Source organism: Pinus tabuliformis, chromosome 4_1 (genome assembly GCF_031772625.1).
Source record: "Pinus tabuliformis cultivar Carrire ecotype Pingquan chromosome 4_1, CPIR1, whole genome shotgun sequence".
Taxonomy (NCBI): domain Eukaryota; kingdom Viridiplantae; phylum Streptophyta; class Pinopsida; order Pinales; family Pinaceae; genus Pinus; species Pinus tabuliformis.
The window spans coordinates 992736892-992759795 of record NC_142303.1 but is presented as its reverse complement, the minus strand read 5'-3'; positions in this window follow the sequence as shown (position 1 = coordinate 992759795).

Sequence of the window (22904 nt, the reverse complement as noted above, 5' to 3'; positions counted from 1 at the left end):
TTTGTTTACTGCATACAACCTATGAAAGCAATATTCCTCATATATCTTCATTCCATACAACCTTTGAAAACAAAAAAAATCTTACTCAACAAGACATACTAGAATAATGCACTTCAGTAGGTTGTGTGTTCAAGACATGAGTTATAATGCACTTCCCGAAGGGGAAAGGTGTGTACTTCCTGTAAGAGCAAAAAAAGAAAAACTTGGGGCTAAAACCCTGGTTTTTGCCCAAGGTAATGTTCCGAAAAGGTCCATTTAATCCTGTCAAAGTTTCCTTTCAAAAAATCCATGAGATTTTATCTTGGTATTGGCAAGGGACAAAGGTTATAAAGGGATAAGAAGATTGAACAACCAGTGTGTGAATTCATTGAGTTTCTTATGATTTGTCTCGTACTTGTATGCATTAGAGCGCTAGAAGGAGGTCTAACATTGAGAGATTTGAGGGTAAATACATCCATGTCACTCTAATTTGTGTGATGCATGTTTAATGGAGAGAAAATAGAACATATCTATAATGTGTTATTATTAGTATATGATGCATGAAGGAATGAATGATATGTGGCTCTACTAGTGTGCATTTGTCTCTAAATTATTTCACATCACATGTTTAGATCTGCCCTATATGTATCTTATTCATTGACTACATAAATCAATTTTCATTATATTATATTATACAGAGACTATGCAGTTGTTTCGCTGCAATCAACACCCTCCAAAAGTTTTCTCAAACTTTAATTTTGGAGCCTACTAAGGATCTTACGATATATCCCTCTACGATTACTCCATGGACGTTTGGTTTTTTCAAAAGTGTTTAAGTCCTCTTCCTCGTTTCAAACTATCAAGTTACTTGCACACACATGCTCAGTCTACAATGGGTTCATGAACACACCTCCTTTATGCAAGCTTGGATAGGCATATCACCATCAATTAGGATAGTGATTGTGTGAATTTCATTTCATATTAATAGTCAGTGCAACTTTTATTGATAGTTTCCCTCACTCTGATGCATTTATACTTCTATTTTGGTGAGTTTTCTCAATTGTTATCATTTGTGCATTTTCGCTTTCAAAAATATCGCTTTCACATTCTCGACTATCATTTTGACTCACTTTTACTTATATAAATGTCATTTCATGTTATCTTCTCTCTGGCATGAGTATCTTTTAAGGTCAATTTTGTTGTTTTCACTCCTGCATGAGTCACACCCTTACGTATTATCGAAGTTAGTTTTGATGTAATATTCTGCATCAAACAGTCTCACACATCATTAGAATATGCGCTAGACACATTCCTACATCTCAACGTGCCTTTTTGGTCACAACCATCACATTTGTCCTAGCTCGTGTTCTAAGTGTTGTAATTTGTTGTTTCAACTGTCGCACTTAGAAATAGGTGTCGCTTTGTTATTGTTTTAAGGTTTGACTATTGTTCATGAGTCTTGTGCATTTCATTGGCTTGTATTGATGGAATTTATGTGTGTGACCTATGTTTGGGTCTTGTTAGTATGCATTTCTTTCTCCTACTCTATCAGTCCCACACTTAGCCATTGTGAGGGTACTTCTTGGTCCTTTTGCCCAATGCAAGTTCTAAAGGAACTAATCCTCTTACTAGGTGATAAGCACAGCTTATTCATGAGACTCATTGATGTATCTTTCCTCCCTTACTTGTTCAATAATTCTTTTATAAGGTCTCCTCCCTCACATAGTGCATTATTACTTCCTAAGGATAAGTCACCTAGCCTTGTGTTGCCTCCCTCGGTGAAAAGTGAATTCCAGATGAATAAGTAGCCACTGCTGGAGAGAACTATGTCCTTCTAATCCTGAGCACACTTGAAAACAATGAAGTGCACTTTGAGACAATGAATCACACTTCAAAACAATAAAGCGCACTTCAAATGCTCAATGAAAAAGCACACTTATGAAGAACAAGGACCTTCTCTCCACTAGAAAGTGCACTCTAGACAAACAAGGACCTTCTTTCCTTCAAAAGCGCACTATGAGAGCCGAGCACACTTCAAAACAACGAGCGCACTTCAGGACTATGATCACACTCCTTCAGCTCAAAGAACTATTCCCTCCTTGAGTGCATGGCACACTCATGAAACATGAAGCTTCATTCTTCGCTTAGATCACATGGTGAACTCACGAAGCATGAATCCTTAGAGCGCATGGCGCAATCATGAAGCATGAAGCCTTAGAGTGCATGGTACACTCATGAAGCTTAATTCTTCTCTTAGAGCACATGGCGCACCCACAAAGCCTAAAGCTTAAGCGCACTCCTTTGGAACAAAGAAATGCGCCCTCTTTGAGTGCATGAATGCATCTTGAAGGCTTGAGTGTTTCTCCTTGATCTCTTCTGAGATCACCCTTGCGCCCTCTTATTCTCTTTGAGAGCATGAGAACACCTTGAAGGCCTAAAGCCTCATTCATTTATCTCTTTAGAGTGAGCCCTTGCACCCTTGAGCTCTATCTCTCTCTCTCTCTTGCTTGAGTGCACAAGCTCACCTTGAAGGCCTCTTGTGAGACTTGATGAGTTTGACTACGCCCTACTAATCGAAGCTGCTTATTTTAATCCTCTCATAGGCCTATCATGAGTTGATCATTCCATGAGATAAGTAATGATAGAATAGATGTTTTAATATTGATTTTTCCTTCCCATGAATAATCTTCATCCGCGGGAGTACTATCTCAGCATGACAAGGAGATGCTAGAGGAGATAACAAGGAGAAAGCCTAAATAAATCCCAAGAAGAACAAAAGAATAATCATGAAGACATGAAGAAGATTGTAGACCAAGAAATAAAGAAGACATTATATGATGACTCAGGAGGTTCCGATAGTGATCAAAGACCCTTTGGAGGGTGAAGATAATAAACAAAGCAGATCTTCCATGAAGATGAAGAAATGATATTTATCATCAAGAATGCAAGATGAAGCAGCAAGCAACATATCTTGGCATCGCCACCTCATCATGAAGTCCATGTCACTAATGTCGAGTTGTAATTTGTACAAGTGTCATCATAATGGTCAAAGTGTTTCCATGTGTCAAGCCACATCATCATGTGGATTGTAATGATTTATATTCAAAGAAAATGACAAAATGTAATAGTCATATGTGGACAAAATATCTTTCTGAGAAGTCCAAAATTCATATAGAGAAGTCCAAAGGTCTTTCATAAGTCCAAGTGTTGTTCAGAAGTCCAAAGGACATAATGGAATTACAAGAGTCATGAGGATAGTCCAAGAGTCATGAGGATATGAAAGGTCATTCCTCTTATTATAAAAGGAACCTTGTATCTCAAGGAGGGGGATTTTGGAGGCTTAAGTTTTTAAGAGCTAGTCTTGGCTTCTCTACTTGGCATAGGAGAAAAAACTATTCTTTGGGGAAACAAGAAGTGACTTAATGCTCCACTATTGGAACTAGTGTCTCATCATTGTAATTGTGTACTTGAATCTTTCACCTGATAATTGAAGCTCAATGAGCTAGCACATTTTCATGCATGTATCGCAAATGTTTTAAGACTATTCTTGGGTTGTTTACGGTACATGTTGTGTTCATATGTACTAGAGAAATTGAACTATTTTGGTGGATTTGGTACTTGCCTTGTTGAATGTGTGTTGCATTCACTTACAATCGTTATGTGACCTATTTCGCTAACAAATCTTTTTATGCTCCCATGTGTCTCTCTTAGGTTAGTATTATTACTTCCTTCTAGAGACTGACTTTTTGTCTCCCTGTCGTGAAGGTATCCTTTTACACATTGCAATTGGTGTTTCACAACGTCAACTTACTTGCTTATTCAAGGTTTATGTATATAATATCTTATGTTATTTTTTGAAACCAAGACGAACCTTTGTCTTATGGTGGTCAAGCCGATGCTCGAGATGGGGCTCCTACTCCAAACAGTGTGAGGTCTAATTGGGACTTCACATCGATGAGACCCCCTATATGTTGGCGGTTTCTAGAACCGTTAACATTTTGGCGCTAAAAGGAGGGAAAATGACAAGTTGTACCCTTTGAGTCTATGTTGAATCTCTTATCTTTAACGAATCTTTCCCAAATCATAATACCAGAGTATTTCTCTAACCTACCTCTTGGTAAACTTTCAATCTCCACGAAAATTATCCATATCTTGTCTAAATTCAAGTTTGATGGCAAGGGTGGTACCTTTTTGTCCAAACGCATAAATTATTTTCTTCGGTTTTGTAAATCTCTTGAAGTCGATGATGAAGATGTTTTGTGTATTCTATTCACCCTCACTCTTAAATGTCATGTTAATCAATGGTGTTATACCTTACCCTCTGCTTCCATTCATTATTTTCGCCAGTTTCTTAAGTAGCATCATCAAGCTTTTGATAGGTATAATTATTGAGATGTTATAAAAGAATTAATCAACTTAGAATGGATCCTAATGAATCAGTTGATGATTTTGCTAATACATTCCTTCACTTATGTTAGGAGTTTCCTTAAGATATGGATGGGATTTATTTAAGCAAAAGTTTGAACATTTGGTTCCGGTCTCTTTGAATTGGTGTGAATCTAATACACAAAATGTTAATGTTCTCCTAACTTTCAGAAATTGTGAGACACCCCCAATCTTAGAGGAAGAGCATATTGTTCCTTTTTTTCCTTGTCCTCCTCCTTTTCCAGTACCAATTTGGGTGCCTCCTTGTGATAATGTTGAAAATTTTAAATCTGCAAATCAAATTCCTAATCCATCTTCTCAACCATCATCCATTTCCCATGGTCCCGATCTTACTAAGGAAAATTTGGAATGGTTCATGAAGCCTGTGGTGAAGAGTAATCCCTCCATTCCACCATATGGCATTAACACTCATAACTTAGTCTTGAATCTGATTTTGATTCTTGTCCTGCTCTATCATATCTTTCTCATGATCCCTTTCCCCTTGATCCACTTGATCAACTCTTCCAATTCTAAGAATCAATAAGGAGCAAGGTAGTCACATTTCACAGGTAGAGGAGAAACAAGGTGTGGATTCTTTTTCTCTTTCTTCCCTTTTTCAGAATCCTCCATGTCAAGATAATGTTGTCTCTTATCTTGTGTCATGTAAATTTTCAATTCTAATTGTATTTGTTAGTCTTCTAGATAGCTAATACCAAGAATGTGCACAAATTGTTGAATAAATTGATGTGTATGTGAATAGGATACGAAAATTATGATGTTGTCTCTTATCTTGTTTTGTGTAATTCTCAATTCCTCACTATATTTATTAGTCTTTAAATGTGGCTAAAGCTAGCATAGAAGTAGTTGTGTGCTTTGTGGACAGAGATCAAGTTCATATAGTTGGTTGTGTACAATATTATAATATGGTCACCTTCATCAAGTGGTACCATAGCTAGTTTAAGCTCTTGATATTGGTCTCTTATTAGTGCTTTTGTGGTGCATGCTTATGGAAGGACTTGAGAGGTGATGTTTAGTGCAATTACCTCATGGAAGAGGCAATTGCATTGAACTAAGACTGAACAAGGCATGCGAATGTTAGTTAGGTTGAGGGTCTTTAGAAAACTCGTAGGAATTCCACCACATAGAGGAGAAACACAACAAGGTGTGAGGAATCAAGAATTAGAGGAATTGATAAAGAAAATATAAGCTTTGGAAAATAGGAGACTTGGGGATGTTCAATCAAACTCAAAGTTGGAAGATGAGATTTGGAAGCATCTTTGGCCTAAAGAGGGATTGTCACAAGAGGACCCCCCATAAAGCAAGTACCTTTGCACGTCTAATTGTGTCAATACCATTGTTCTAGGAACCATGGTTCCTCATATGGGAACCATGGGTTGGATTGTCACAGGAGGACCCCCCATAAAGCAAGTACCTTTGCACGTCTAATTGTGTCAATACCATTGTTCTAGGAAAAATTATAGATGTTTCCTGGTTGTAAGAATATAAGTGCCACTTTCCTAAATTGCGATCGATCTGCTGCGCGCGAGCCTGAGAACGAGACCTGAGAGCCTGCGGCCGCGCCTCAGCATGGATCCTCCGGATCCGCCCCGTGGGGATCCGGATCTGCAAAGAGCCTTCTCTAACCTGGTTAAATCTCTCCCCCCGCAGCGACCCCGACCAGCAGCATCAAAGTTTGTGAAGAAGCTCGATGTATTACAGGAAGTCCAACTACCACCTGTTACTCCACGCATGGCAGCCCTTTCACTAGCAGAGAAAGGATTGATCGGACAGTTCACAGGGCTTTGGCCGTCGCCCAGAACAGTTCAGAGATGGGTCGAAAGGAACTGGTCGGACAAGATTCAAGGCAAGATAGCTATCAGATTCTGTGGCAGAGGATACTTTACATTTCATTTTGAGACCAAGGAGGATAAAGATTTAATATTCAGGAACGGACCATATTTTATGGACTCCAGGGGCCTCTACCTCAATAAATGGACTCCGGATTTCGACCCAGAACTTGATATCCCGAACGCTGTTCCAGTATGGGTAAGGCTGCCTCATCTTCCTCTTCACTGCTGGGGGGACGAATCAGTCAAAGCTATAGGAAATGCGGTGGGAAAATACATAGATCGCAGCGAACCCAAAGACAACATGCAGGCATGTGCACGGATATGTGTTGAAGTCGACCTAGGTCGAGGACTGCCGGAGGCGATCAAGCTGAAAGTGGATGATTGGAGCCACATTCAGCAACTGGACTACGAGCAGATACCATTTAAATGCAAGGTATGTCACGAGTACGGACACTTTGCAAATAGATGCACAAAAATTGTGAATGTTGATAATGATGAGCAAGAAGGTCAATGGGAAACTGTAAAAAAGAAAAAAACATCTCCCTCCTCTAAACCTCCTTCGGATTCTGATGCCCCTGGAACCTCTAACCAGCAACCTCCTTCATCTCCCTCCCTGATACCCAATCCATCTCTTCCTCCCTCTTCCAATCCCTTCTCAATTCTTTCTGAGGCTGAATCGGGACCTGACATTCCCTCCATTGAGCCCCCGCCCCACCAATCGACCCCTTCCTCCATGCAGCCCCCTCCCCAGCAGTCGACTTCTCCCTCCATGCAGCCCCCTCCTGAACCTCCCATTTCGAGAATTACCAGGAGCTCTTCAAAGGACCATGGAGCGCCCAGTGATGTTCCAAAAAAGACAGGCCCCGGAAGAAAAACAGCAAAACAACAAAGGGATGAAAGTGCACAAAAAGATATAGCACTGGGTACTCAAACGCCAATAGAATCCTTTATACTTGGGCATCTGGAAAAAGAGAACAGTAGCAAAGGGCATGAGAGGCGAGCACCTCTCCACACATCAAGTATCTTATGATGAAAATACTATCTTGGAATAGCAGGGGATTAGGGCACCCCTCCAAGTTAGTTGCCCTCAAGGATCTGATGCACAGTGAGAAACCTGAAATCATTCTTATACAAGAAACAAAGCAAGAACAATGTGAAATGAACAGAGTCATTAGTCAGCAAAAACACTTTTGTGGAATCATAAGTGAGGCAAGAGGAGCCTCAGGTGGGATAGCAACTCTATGGGATAGCAACAAATGGTTGTGCAGCTCTTCTAATGTCCATCAAAATTGGATCCGAACCGCTCTGGACAGCAGAACCGGAGGTCAATCAGTGACAGTGTACAATGTGTATGCACCAAATCAGTATAGAGAAAAGGAGATATGCTGGGACACTCTGAAAGCAAACATAGATCTGGACCAGAATACCAATCTCATTGTAGCAGGAGACTTCAATCTAGTGCTGCATGCCAACGAAAAAAGAGGAGGTAACTTTACTCAGGACCCTTCCAGAAATCGGTTAGAGGCTATAATCCAGGATCATGATCTAGTTGATGTCAGACCCAAAAACCGTAAGTATACCTGGAGTAACAGAAGACTTGGAGCCAGCAACATCATGGAACGGCTGGATAGATTCCTTATTAGTATAACATTCCTCTCCTTTTTTTCAACAGGCTATTCAAATATTCTCAATGGATCGGCCTCTGACCACTATCCGATAACTCTAACTCTCCAAAGCCATTGCCCACTGGGGCCAATACCCTTCAAATATAGCTCAATATGGAATCGGATACCAGCTGCAAAAGAAGTGGTGCAGGCAACATGGCTCCATCATGTAGAGGGATCACCAAGTTATATCTGGGAGACAAAACTTAAACGAGTAAGGCAGGCTTTAAAGAGCTGGGCAAAGAACAGTTATCAAGAGCCCGAGTTAAATAAACAGAAAATCAAACAAGAGCTAGAGGAGATACAACAGAGCATCGAAAGGCAGGGGCTATCTCAGCAGAATAAAGATCAGGAAGGAAAACTATACTCACAGCTGAGCCAAATCCTAAGGGATGAAGAAATAAAGTGGAGATTGAAATCAAGGCAACTTTGGTTGCAGGAAGGGGATAAAAACACAGCTTATTTTCATAAGCAAGCCACTGTGCGAAAACTTAGGAACACAGTGAGCACAATAATGGACAATGAGGGAAACAGATATAGCACACAGGATTCAATAAAGGAAGCAGCCACCAGGCATTTTTGTCAACTCCTGACTGAAGAAAAAGGCTCAGAAGACTACTCAGACATGCTCCAGTACTTACCGAAAGGGGTCACTCAAGAAATGAACAATAAGCTTACAAAAGAAGTGGAAGAAGAGGAAATAAAAGCAGCTATTTGGAGTTTACATCCGGATAAGGCCCCAGGACCGGATGGATTCCCTATTTGCTTCTATAGGGAATACTGGTCAATTATCAAAAAAGACCTCTTAAAGATGATTCGATGGGTGATGAGAAAAGGTAAAATGGGGGGTTACACTAATTCCACTTACCTTGCCTTAATACCAAAAGAAAACCGCCCTTCATCATTCTCGAGATTCCGGCCAATCTCATTATGCAACTCAGCCTACAAAATAATTTCGAAAATCTTGGTAACCAGACTAAAACCTCTCCTTCCCTCTTTGATTTCTAAAAATCAAGGGGGCTTTCTCCCCAACAGGCACATAACAGATTCTATACTCCTTGTCCAAGAGGCCATCCACTCAAGTTTAACCAGGAAAGAAAAAGGTTTTGTACTAAAGCTAGATCTTGCAAATGCATTTGACAGGGTACGGCATTCCTATCTGTATGTTGTTCTTCATAAAATGGGGTTCGATTCTTCCTTCACCACTATGATTGCAACATGTATATCTGGACCTTGGATCTCCCCCTTAATAAATGGAAGGCCATCTGCGGCCTTCCAATCATCCCGTGGCCTCAGACAAGGCTGCCCGCTGTCTCCCTATTTGTTCATCCTTATGGCTGAGTCATTCAGCCAAGCCTTGGACTATAACAGGAGAGTAGGATTAATCACTGGCATCAAGATCGAACATGGAGCAAAGAATATAAATCATTCTCAATTTGCGGATGATACTCTGCTGATAGGAGGAGCATCCACAACAATAGCAAGGATATTTAAAAAGCTCTTGGACCAATTCATGGATTACTCAGGAGGAAAAGTCAACCAGACAAAAAGCTGCATTTACGGATGGAATACCGCAAATCACACCATCCACAGCATAGCAAGTATATTTGGTGTTACTTGCAATCTAAACTGGAATCACTTCTCCTACTTAGGGATGCCAGTGAGTTTGGGCCCTCTGAAAGCCGACACCTGGAATGAGATACTGGATAAAATAAAGAGGAAAGTACAGCAATGGGGCACAATGTGGCTAAACCCAGCAGGAAGGTTAATCCTTCTAAAATCAGGTATTGCTTCTCTCCCTATATATCGTTTCTCTTTATACCATGCTCCATCTGTTTTCCATCAGAAAATGGAAAAATTACTCAGGCACTTCCTTTGGCAAGGAGGGAAGACAGATAAAAGCAAATTTAATCTAGTCAGCTGGAAGAACATCATCCAATCTCAGGAGAAAGGAGGATTGGGCATCAGGTCCCCAAAGCTTCTCAATCTGGCCCTAGGAGCAAAAATTGTATGGAGACTGATCACAGGGCCTTCAGTGTGGTGGAAGAAGGTTTTGGAGGCTAAATATCTAAATTGTACAAGGCAGCAGCTGCTGGAGTCTAATATCCCTAATAGAGACTGTACAAAGATCTGGCATCTTTGCAAGAAGGCAATACCTTTCATGAATCAAAACATATCTAAGGTACCAGGTGGGGGAAATAGTATCAATTTCTCCTTAGACAAAATCCTTGGGCAGCAGCCTATTGGCGCAAACGCAGAGGCAATACCAATCATAGACTGGCTCAATGATAAAGGACTCCATCATCTGTCTCAAATATCATAATGGGATACCCAAACTCATGCCTGGATAGGCTGGAGCTTTCCGGATCCTCCCAATGTTTTGGATAACAATCTCATTGCCTTAAAAACGCTCCTCCACAGCAAAGCTCCGGTTCAAGAAGATGCACTGGATGGGTACAGATGGGACCCATCTAGAACACAATACACGGTTAAAGCAGGACATCAATATCTTTTTGTGACAGCACCTATCAACAAGAATCCTGGAACCACTGGAAAATAGTATGGAGAGCGGAGGCTCCCCCCAAGGTCAAATTCTTCTTTTGGCTTCTTCTTAAAGGGAAAACACTAACAGCGGAGAATCTAAGAAAGAGAGGCATAATGGGTCCATCCAGGTGCCCAAATTGCTGTAGATCAGAGGAAACAATGCAACACTTATTTATTGATTGCCCGGTTGCCGGAGAATGCTGGAAGGAAATGGCCTCAATTGGAGAATCACCATGGGAACCCCAGAACACAATTGCAGAAACAATCTACAAATGGAGGAAGAACTACCCTTGGAAGGAGAAAAGAAGCCAACTTGCTCAAAGAGTATGGAACACCATACCTCTCACTCTTCTATGGCGCATCTGGCTAGCGTGAAATGGCAAGGTCTTCCAAGAAAAAGGATTCAGCACCAGGAAAATTTGTCATAAGGCCAAAATGTTGGCTCTAGAATCAATAACAAACCACACCAATGGCAACGTTAATGCAACAAACTACAGCGCAGAGGAGAGAAATTTCCTCAACTACGTTCTGGAGAACATATCCAGTGCTCAGGGAACCAGAAGGAAGGGGACCAAGGGGAAGGAAGTAAACAGTGGATGGAAACTGCGATTGAAAGAAGAGGAACTCTCAAAGTGGATGAGCAACTGCAACAAATTCTGCCTATTCTTCGACGGCGCATCAAAGTCGAACCCAGGATTAGCAGGTGCAGGGGGCCTTATTTGTAATGCAAATGGGGACTGTATCTTTCATTATGAATGGGGGCTAGGGGAGAACTCCAACAATAGAGCCGAAGGACTTGCCCTGTACCAGGGGCTCACCCAATTAATCAAACTCGGGATAAAGAAGGCAGCGGTGTTCGGAGATTCCTCGATAATCATCAGACTTATGGCACACCGGCAGAGCACTCCAAACATACTCCTCCAGCAGATAAATCAGCGAAATCAACTCCTACATGAAACAATGGAAGAAGTAAGCTATTATCACATTCTTCGCAGTCTGAACAAGGAGGCGGATAAGTATGCCAACAGGGCATGTGAAAGGCCCGTTGGCAGTCTGTGCTGTAACTCCAGCGTGTCGCTCCAACCACTACCATGACCGTTTCAAAACAAGTCAACAGCACGCGGTTCCCAGCTGACAGAAATAGTGTGATCGATCAGGTAATCCGTGTCGGCGACAGAATCAGGCATGTGAGGAGGATTTTGCCCGGATATGTATACAGGAATCCGTCTAGAAATGCGAAATGGCACAGGCTCTCAAGAGAGGATCGTCCTTTCAGATCGAACCTCCATACCAAGCAAGATATGCAACTGATCACACAGCGGATCAGCAACAATCCCAAGACATCCAGGTCGACAGCTTCCCGCCTTCGAAGCAATCAGACCGATTCTATAAATGCAATAGAAGACAAAGCTCAACATTTCATTAAGCATAGTGGTTTGGGTGATTGGCAAAGTGCTCAATTCATCACTGCTCGAACCACAGTAGCAGCCTCGCTCAGCTACGTTTGTGCTTCAGAGCCTCGAATTTTAGTGGCTAGTATATCAAACAGGACGTTGCCGGAGATAAATATGAATCGAACAGAGGACTGTCTTCATTGCGCAGACCTCCAAGCGGAATTCGAGGAGCTGAGAGCGCAGCAGCGTATCATGGAAGATCAGGTCAAGAGTCTGGAAACAAGAATGGAGGACCAGTATAGAATACTGAATGAAAAATACAGAGCAGAAATCAATCTCTTTCTGCATAGAGTATCTTCTCTCTACGAACAGTTCAGAAATTTGGCAAATCGTTGTAGCCATGCAGAAGAGTCAATCTCAATCCTCCAGTACATGATGGATAAGAAGAACAAGGCTGCCCCCAGCTCCTCCAGTGAAAAACAGGCTGATCCAGACCCAAATCCAGAGGAGTCCATGGCCAGGCAGATCAGTCACATTGAAATAGACTAATTATGATGTGTAGTTGTAAGTTTTGGTCTCTGCAGTTTGTTAGGATTTATAGTAGTTTAAGAAATTTTAGAGGAAGAACTACTAGGACAAGGATCAAGGAAGGGAACCTTTTTGTAATTCCTCTGATCCATGATAACAAGAAAGTATTGTATTTATGGAGAACTGACTCCTTTTTTCAGTCCATAATATAGCATCCGAAATTTGTCTAAAAAAAAAAGAATATAAGTGCCACTTCCACACAGTCGATTGCATGTTTCCCCATCAAAAAAACTAATAAGGAATCTGTCCCAAATTTGTCTAAACTATAATTGACTATCAGTCCTCCTAACCTCCAATAGACTTATTTCACCATAAGAAGAAGAAATTTGTATGCAAGTCCTGTGAATATCCATTAGGGATGACTCAAATATACACTCGTTCCTACTATGCCAGATACCCAAAAAGATATAGAAACAAAGGGTTTGTCATCCCTTGTATTTCGTGAACCATTCTCAAAGGCATTCATCCACCAATGGAAAATTCCAATTGGCACATAATTATAAAATATCCAGTACACCCTTCCATATGGAAGTAGCAAAGGGACATTTTAAAAATAATTGATCCACGTCCTCATAGGTTGATGCACACATGGTGCATCTACTCGCTCCATAGAACCCCCCGCCTACACAAGTTGTTATCCCAAGTGAGTATCTGAATGTATCTAGTCAACCAAAAAAATACTTTTATTTTAAGTGGAATTTTCCCTTGCTAAATATGAGAAAACCACCTTGGAACCTCATTTACAGGTCGAAAAGAAGAGATATAGAAATATGCCTCCTTGACAGTGATTTGTGCATTACATGTTTTACCATCCCATAAGAAACCATCCTCTCTTTCATACAAAGAGATACCCGCCATAAATAATAGATGAAAATATCTATCCCATTGTATGGCCAATTCACCATATCATCTAAGGTCCACAGAGCTACATCAAGGCGAGCACAAAGTGTTTGGGATTGATCCATATGGATTTGATTTAAATAATAAATTCCTAGATTGTGTAAATTTCTAATGAGAATCTCCGATAATGTATGATACCCCACCACACTCTTGATCGAATCCAATCCTATCTCCACCATATTGCCCAAACCAACCTCCCAATTCAACTTTCCAATTGTCCAATGTTTTACTTTTAGTAGGCTATTCCATATGTAGGAAATCTAGTGAGGAATCATATCCCCCTCCTTTATCCATGGCCTCAAGGATTTTGATTTCATATGCTTATCTTTAATAATTGATTTCCAAATGCCTTTACCAATGAGTGAGCACCACAAACTCCTCATTAATAACGCCCAAGTGAAACGTTAAATAATCAATAAGCCTTGGCCCTCACCTTCTTGTATCAAAGTTACTACATCCAAATGAACCAGATGTATCTTGTGAGGCCCCCTAGATCCCTCCCATAAGAATATTGTATGAAAGTATTTATCATATTAATGATATATTTAGGAAGCATATAGAGATGCATCCAGTAGATAGTAATACTTTTCATAACTGACTGAACAAGAATCAACATACTCCCAACAACGAGCCATCTATGTGACCATGTGGATACTTTTCTCTCAGATTTATCCAACAACCAGCACCAATCATGAACACAATAACATTTGGGCTTCATAATGAATCCCAAATATTTGAAACCACCCTCTAGTGGTACCGATTCGATCCCCAAAATTCTAGCAATATCCACCACAGTAGACTCCTCAAGGGATGTCGGAATCAATAAGGTATTTGTTTTATTTAAGAAGAGCCTTGATGCATCCCTAAAGAAGTAGATAATTTGATGCATGCATTTTCATTCAGCAACCAAGATCACCCCTATTATAAGAAAATCATCCACAAAGATGAAATTTGTAACAGTAACATTACAAGTGATCTTAAAACCTATAAATAAACCACAATATTGTGTCAATGTAATTTTCCTACTTAAACCATCAATCACCAATAAGAATAAGAGAGGGAAAAGAGAACATTCTTGTCGAAGACCACGTGTTTTAGAAAAGTATCAAAAAGGGATACCATTGATGAGGACTGCATAATTGACTAATGTTATCCAAGTCATGATCCAATCGACATTTCCCACAGAGAGGCCTGTGTTATGAATGACCATATGCAAGAAAACCCATTCCATGCAATCGAAATCCTTTATCAAGTATCGTTTCATCCATATACCATTGGTAGCCTAAGAAAGGGCGTTTATTTTTGGGTGCGTGTTGTACAAGACAACTAATAAACCACCCATAACATTGGGAAAACATTGGGCTTAGTGGGATTCTAAGAGAACGTGTTGAAATTGCATTAATGAAGGAGAGTGCCTTCATGACTCCACCTTCAAATACTAAGTGAGAGACTTCCCTCGGCTTCATGATCTAGCTCGAGGGTGGTCAACTACAAAGGATAGACTAGACAATTGAGCCTATATTTGGGTGGAAAGTGGCTCACCTTTCATCAATTATAGGAAGTTATTGATCTTGATTAGATGAGTGTCATTGTTTAAAAAATGAAATTTAATTCATTTCATATAATTAAAAAACATGTTCATGATTATGCACATGCAATGTCTACTTATTGATTTTACATATAGGTTTATGTGATGCATGTTCATGGCATAAATTGGTGAATTTGGTTGTGATGACCATGTAATATTCATATGCTTTCTAGTTCATTTTTATTATGTTCTTATGATGTTATTTTCATGATTATTGGCATAGATGAAATGACTCACATGAGAATGGCATTGATAGACTCATAGTCTTGGTTATGTTTAATGTTAATGTTTGTAATAGGTTTTTTACAAAGAAAGATATTATGGTTGAGAAAATAGGGGATGTTAACCCCTTTTCCCCTTGGACAACCATGATGGTTGATTGCTTGTGGAAGACTCCTAGTGAATCAAAACTATGGGAGTCAGGTTTGCTCGAGCTACACAAGAGAAACCTTGAATCTTTTTTTTATGAGTAGGGTATCCTTTTGATGATGTGGATATACATGCAAGAGTAAAATCCTTTATTTCAGGATTCTTCACAGAAAATCTAAGGAAAAGTATTAAAGATTTCACTAATCAACTAGTGAATTGGTGGAAATATGATGAAAATATTTATTAAGCCATGATGAACTTTAGAATGACTATGAACGCTACGAAATATTGTTGGGATAGTTGTGTGATTAAATAATTGATATGTACCCCTGTTTTGGGATAAGAAGACTCAGAAGGATTGTGCTTCTTGTGTCTATGCCTTAGAAAGGATGTGCTCCTTGTGAAAGTGGGGCTTGATAACTATCCCCTTTAGCTAATTTTATAGCAAGAGGTTTCACTCATATGGTAAAACAGTGAACATTTGTCTCATTATGATTCCTTGGAGAAAAATCCTAGTTAGCGGTTGTAGACTAGGAGTTATAGATGCTTCTATCAATCTTGAATGTCCTTAAAGGGAGTTGTAGATGCTTCTACAATCCTGAATGCCCTTAAAGTGGTATGGGAAAACTAATTTCCCCTTTTCTAAATTGGATTGGTCAAGAGGAGGCATCATTTTTGTAACCTAGGAGGCTTACAAAACTATCAAAATTGTGGATTGGAGATTTATCCCTAGCCCCTAATCACATGAGCTAGCAAGGATCATGATTGAGGGCTAGTATAAAAAGTGGATAAAAGGGAATATGTCTAGAGGAGTTGGGATGTTTAAGATATCTGATTGTTTTGATATCTAGGCATCTAAAGTTCTTACGAGCATGGAGAACTAACGAAGACAAAATGCCTAAGATATTTGAATATTTAGATATATGAACCTCCAAAACTTTAAATAAATGGAGTTTGATTAAACTTATGGATGTTAGAGACTCACATAGGAAAAACCTCACACTAATGAAACTCGATGTTAGCGGAACCGTTATGATAGGGTTACATAGAGGTCAATCTAGGACTTTTAAAAATGTAGTGTTTGGCTAAAAAATATATGTCAGATCTAAATTATAGTAATGCAAGGACACATGGGGGACATGTCGATACCATGCTAGCCAACCCCAGACTGTATAAGGAACCACATGTGATATAGCGCATTGATGTGTCATATTAACATGGTAATGTGTGAAGTTAAGATGATGTGGCATGTTGATGTGTCATAATGGCCAAAGGTAATTCATGTGGTAGGTTGATGTGCTACAATGGCCAAAGGGAATTCATGTGGCAGTTAATGTGGTTGTCAATGTAATAAATAATGTAGAGGCTAGGATATCCAAGATTTGGAACTTTTGGAAAATGGACTTTTTAGGATTTTCCAGATATTGACATATGCTAACAAGGATGATGATGTAGCCGTGGAGGCATCTTGGCATTGACATGGAAGGTCGGGTGGCACCCATCATGCAAGCTGATGTGGACTCTCCAAAACTGGGTGGTCCGAAAATCAGGAGATTCAACATTTTACTAAAATTGTTTGGATTTTTCGAATGAGTGCATTTTAGATATCAAGATTCGACGCTTTTATTTAAAAGTATTTATCGATTCTTCTAAATAAGTAGATTTTGTATAACCATGGATTTGGATATCTAGATATTTCTCTTCTATTTAGGTGGATTAATGGGATCATTCAAATATCTAGAGGTTTAGATATCTGGAGATTTGACTCTTTTTATAAAAGGAGTTATTGAATTTACTTCGATCCAAATATGATTTGGTGAGCTGACATGTCTGCTTATAGATTTGGTTTTATGTAATGGCAACAGATGGATAGAGGTCAGCTGCGTGCTAGGTGACTAACATGACATAGTATATTGGTGACATGTGAACCAGGAATCCCACTTGTTAGCCATGTGTTAGTAGCATGGATGCTAACATGACAATAAGAGGGGTAAAATCTTATGAAAGTCAGAACTTTGAGTCCATAGCTCAAAATTTGATGAAATTTATATCATTGGAAAGCTCCTAATGAGTAGAATACAATGGTGACCTTGTAAAAGAGGTTTGATTTTATTAGAAGAAGATGAAAATTGGATACCCCACCTACATAAAGTGACCTTGGAGGTTAGGCATGTACACTCCATACCCCAAGAAAGGTTTCGTGGGGATTGGGTGTGTTACAATATAGTTGATATGGATTGGAACAATATATAATTTGTCATATATGTTGGTATGTTTTGGATGGAAAAAATGAAGTAAATGTTTTGCATGCTTTAGTTTGGTAATTTGGAGTCTGGAACGTTATTGAACCATTTTGAGGCATCAAACAACACTTTCTAGGTTTAAAACTTTGCAAGCATAGCTCCTATCCCTTAATGTTATTCTATCCAGTAATACCTTCCCAATCATGCAAAAATACCTCAATAGGAGCTTATATGCAGAAGTTATGCCTCTTTCAAGTTAACCTACCTTGTTGACCACCATGGTATGAATGGATGCCATGTTAGCCCACATTACTCACACATGTGAGACTAGCTACATGTGTACTTTCAAGGAGATTCTAGAAGGTCCAAAACATTATCACTAATTGAGGGTTGAGGATGCAAAAACCCTAACCTTAGATAACTATTTAGCTATGTGAAATAGTGGGTCTGAAGGAAAAGAAGGGTTTTCATTATTTAGCATTGTACTTATTTAATAATTGAGCTAAAGATACATGAGTGGGATTTCAGAGCATAATAGAGGAGCAAAATACTATGCAGTAGCCATTCAATCCAAAGGGAAATTACATATTGAGTGTCTTTGTATTTTGCATTTCCATAACTAAATAAAAGAGAGTAAAGCTTAAGCCTTTTAGCTAGGTTTTGTCTTGTATTGGGTTTTCCATAAATATCATGTGTTCATTTGTATGGATGGTGTGTTTGTTTGCTCATTTATTTCATTTTCAGTTTGAGTTTCATAAATTCAAGCAATAAGCTAGTAGTTGGTGATTTAGGAATTGAGGAAATAAATTGCATAATCTAATATTTATAAATTTTGTAATATTCACTATGGCGAAGCATTTCAATAGAATATCCATAATAATTTACAAATCAATAGTAAAAAAAGATGCAAATATTGAGGTATTTATGATGTTGTCCAAACATTATACGTTTTGGAGTTTTTGGTCAAAATCCTATCGTTTTTTTAGGGTCAAATCTTGACCTTTGTTGTTTAAAATTGGTTTTTGACTGCATATATGGATTCAACACCCCGAAAAACCCCTAGGGCGCTCAAATTGTGGAGATTTTACAACTCAAACTTGTGATTCCAATAAATCCCTGTCAGAATTTGGACAAATTAGACTGGAAAATATGTGAGAAAACCTTCCAAAATGTATAAAAGATAGACTAAGACTTAATGAATAAGAATACAACCATTTGTTTTTACTCTATGATAATATAGAATTAGTTGAATAAAAACATTTTAGATTAAATGAAGAATAATTAGAGATGTTTCATATGTATGAAAATTTATAATTGAATTACTTACTTATATTATGCCTTTTAAGGTGAGGGATATTAATGTGAAAGTATTCAATTTAAAAAACATGTATTTAGGTGGTTGGCGTGAGTAAATATTTAGTAACAACTTTGTTTTTTTTAGCTCTCTTAACTATACAATAATTCCATTCTCATGGATAACTCATTTTTAATTTCCATAACTGTGACATCTAGTGATGCGGAAGCATCTTTTGCCTAAAGCAATCCACATCAATCGATTTTTGTTAGTAGTTTAGAGGATCAAATAAGAGTGTCATGACTCTACTTTACTGTTACAATATTGCAACTCTATCTTGCTATGATAGTGTCGTGACTCTACCTTGGTGCAACAATGTTGTGAATTTTCTATTGATGTTACAGTGTTGCAACTCCACAATTATTGTTACAGTGCTAGAACGTTTCTACAACATTATGGATCATGCCTTGTTGTGATTCCACATGTCTTTTATAACTTCATGGTATACTAGTGGGCCACCCATGTGACAAAATAATGATTGGACTGGGAAACATATGAGGAAGTTGAACCTAGTGACTATTTGGTATGCAAGGGAATAATGATTGGATTGTGAAATGGATGAGGAAGTTGAATCACAATGACTCTTTAGTATGCAAGGGAATAATGATTTATTGGGAAATGGATGAGGAAGTTGAATCACAATGACTATTTATTATGGAAGGGAATAATGATTGGATTGGGAAACATATGAGGAAATTGAACCAAAGTGATTTTTTTATTTCTCAATTTTCATTTAAGAGCAAGGAGCAAATAGAGGAGGGGGGGCTAGAAAAGAAAGGGATAAGATCTTGTGGATCTATAAAAGAATGGAGGAATATAGGGAATATGAAAAAGTGAGTGCATCTGGTGGAGAAACAGATGGTGTGTATTTAGTCATAGGGTAGAGTAGGAATGTACATGGACTCTTGAATAAATTAACATGTATGTCAATAAAAAATAAAAATTATGATGTTGTCTCTTATCTTGTCTCTTGTCACTTTCAATTCTCATTGTATTTGTTAGTCTTCTACATAGGGAAGACCAAGATATTTGCACAAATTGTTGAATAAATTGATGTGTATGTGAATAAGATATGTAAATTATGATGTTGTCTCTTATTTTGTTTCATGTAATTCTCATTTCCTCACTATATTTATTAGTCTTTAAATTTGATTAATGCTAGCATAGAGGTAGTTGTGCGCTTTGTGGACAGAGATTGAGTTCATATAGTTGGTTGTGTACAATATTATAATATGGTCACCTGCATCAAGTGGTACCAGAGCTAGTTTAATCTCTTGATATTGGTCTCTTATTAGTGCTTTTGTGGTGCATGGTTGTGGAAGGACTTTAGAGGGGATGTTTAGTGAAATTACCTCATGGAAGAGGCAATTAAGTTGAACCAAGCCTGAACAAGGCAAGTGAATTTTAGTTAGGTTGAGGGTCTTTAGAAAACTCGTAGGAATTCCACCACATAGAGGAGAAACACAACGAGGTGTGAGGAATAAATAATTAGAGGAATTGAGAAATAAAATAGAAGCTTTGGAAAATAGGAGACTTAGGGATGTTGAAGCAAACAGAAGGTTGGAAGATGAGATTGAAGAAGACATAAATGTTGAGGAAGTGGACCTGAAACTATGTTTGATATCTTTTTTTCAAGGACATAAGTAGTGGAAAGGTGGAAGTTTCATGCTATGATGGCAATTTGAATGTTAATACTCTAATTTATTGGATAGGGGAACTCGAAAGGTACTTTGAGTATGGGAACTATGTAGCTATGATTTGTCCATGCATTCATCACCATTAGTTTATCACCTCAGACTTATGATCTATGAATAATATACCTCTAATTTGTTTATTGCATACAACCTATGAAGACAATATACCTCATATATGTTCATTCCATACAACCATTGAAAACAAAAAATTTCTTACTCAACAAGACATACTAGAATAATGCACTTCAGTAGGTTGTGTGTTCAAGACATTCGTTATAATGCACTTCCCAAAGAGGAGACGTGTGGTACTTCCTGTAAGAGCAGAAAAGAAAAACTTGGGGCTAAAACCCTGGTTTTTGCCCAAGGTAATGTTTCGAAAAGGTCCATTTAATCCTGTTAAAGTTTCCTTTCAAAAAATACATGAGATTTTCTCTTGGTATTGACAAGGGACAAAGGTTATAAAGGGATAAGAAGATTGAGCAACCAGTGTGTGAATTCATTTAGTTTCCTATGATTTGTCTCGTATTTGTATGCAATAGGGCGCTAGAAGGAGGTCTAGCATTGAGATATTTGAGGGTAAATAGATCCATGTCACTCTAATTTGTGTGATGCAGGTTTAATGGAGAGCAAATAGAACATATCTATAATATGTTATTCTTAGTATAGGATGCAGGAAGGAATGAATGATATGTGGTTCTAATAGTGTGCATTTTTCTCTAAATTATTTCACATCACATGTTTAGATCTGCCCTATATGTATCTTATTCATTGACTACATAAATCAATTTTCATTATATTATATTATACAGAGACTATGCAGTTGTTTCGCTGCGACCAACACCCTCCAAAAGTTTTCTCAAACTTTAATTTTGGAGCCTACTAAGGATCTTATGATATATCCCTCTACTGTTACTCCATGGATGTTTGGTTTTTTCAAAAGTGTTTAAGTCCTCTTCCTCGTTTCAAACTATCAAGTTACTTGCACACACATGCTCAATATACGATGGGTTCATGAACACACCTCCTTTATGCAAGCTTGGATAGGCATAGCACCATCGATCAGGATAGTGACTGTGTGAAGTTCATTTCATATTAATAGTCAGTGCATACTTTTATTGATAGTTCCCCTCACTCTGATGCATTTATACTTCTATTTTGGTGAGTTTTCTCAATTGTCATCGTTTGCGCATTTTCGCTTTCATAAATGTCGCTTTCACATTCTCGACTATCATTTTGACTCACTTTTACTTTAATAAGTGTCATTTTCATGTTATCTTCTCTCTGGCATGAGTATCTGTTAAGGTCGATTTTGTTGTTTTCACTCCTGCATGAGTCACACCCTTACGTATTATTGAAGTTAGTTTTGACGTAATCTTCTGCATCAAACAGTCTCACACATCATTAGAATATGTGCTAGACACATTCCTACATCTCAACGTGCCTTTTTGGTCACAACCATCACATTTTTCCTAGCTCGTGTTCTAAGTGTTGCAATGTGTTGTTTCAACTGTCGCACTTAGAAATAGGTGTCGCTTTGCTATTGTTTTAAGGTTTGACTATTATTCATGAGTCTTGTGCATTTCATTGGCTTGTATTGATGGAATTATGTCTATGACCTATGTTTTCGTCTTGTTAGTATGCATTTCCTTCTCCTACTCTATTGGTCCTACACTTAGCCATTGTGAGGGTACTTCTTGGTCCTTTAGCCCAAGGCAAGTTCTAAAGGAATAAATCCTCTTACTAGGTGATAAGCACAACTTATTCATGAGCCTCATTGATGTATCTTTCCTCCCTTACTTGTTCAATAATTCTTTTATAAGGTCTCCTCCCTGACACAGTGCATTATTACTTCCTAAGGATAAGTCACCTAGCCTTGTGCTGCCTCCCTTGGTGAAAAGTGAATTCCAGATGAACAAGTAGCTACTGTTGAGACAATTATGTCCTTCTAATCCTGAGAACACTTGAAAACAATGAAGTGCACTTTGAGACAATGAATCACACTTCAAAACAATAAAGCGCACTTCAAATGCTCAATGAAAAAGCGCACTTATGAAGAACAAGGACCTTCTCTCCACTAAAAAGCGCACTCTAGACAAACAAGGACCTTCTTTCCTTCAAAAGCACACTATGAGAGCCTGAGCACACTTCAAAACAATGAGCGCACTTCAGGACTATGAGCACACTCCTTCAGCTCAAAGAACTATTCCCTCCTTGAGTGCATGGCACACTCATGAAACATGAAACTTCATTCTTCTCTTAGAGCACATGGCGAACTCATGAAGCACGAATCCTTAGAGTGCATGGCGCAATCA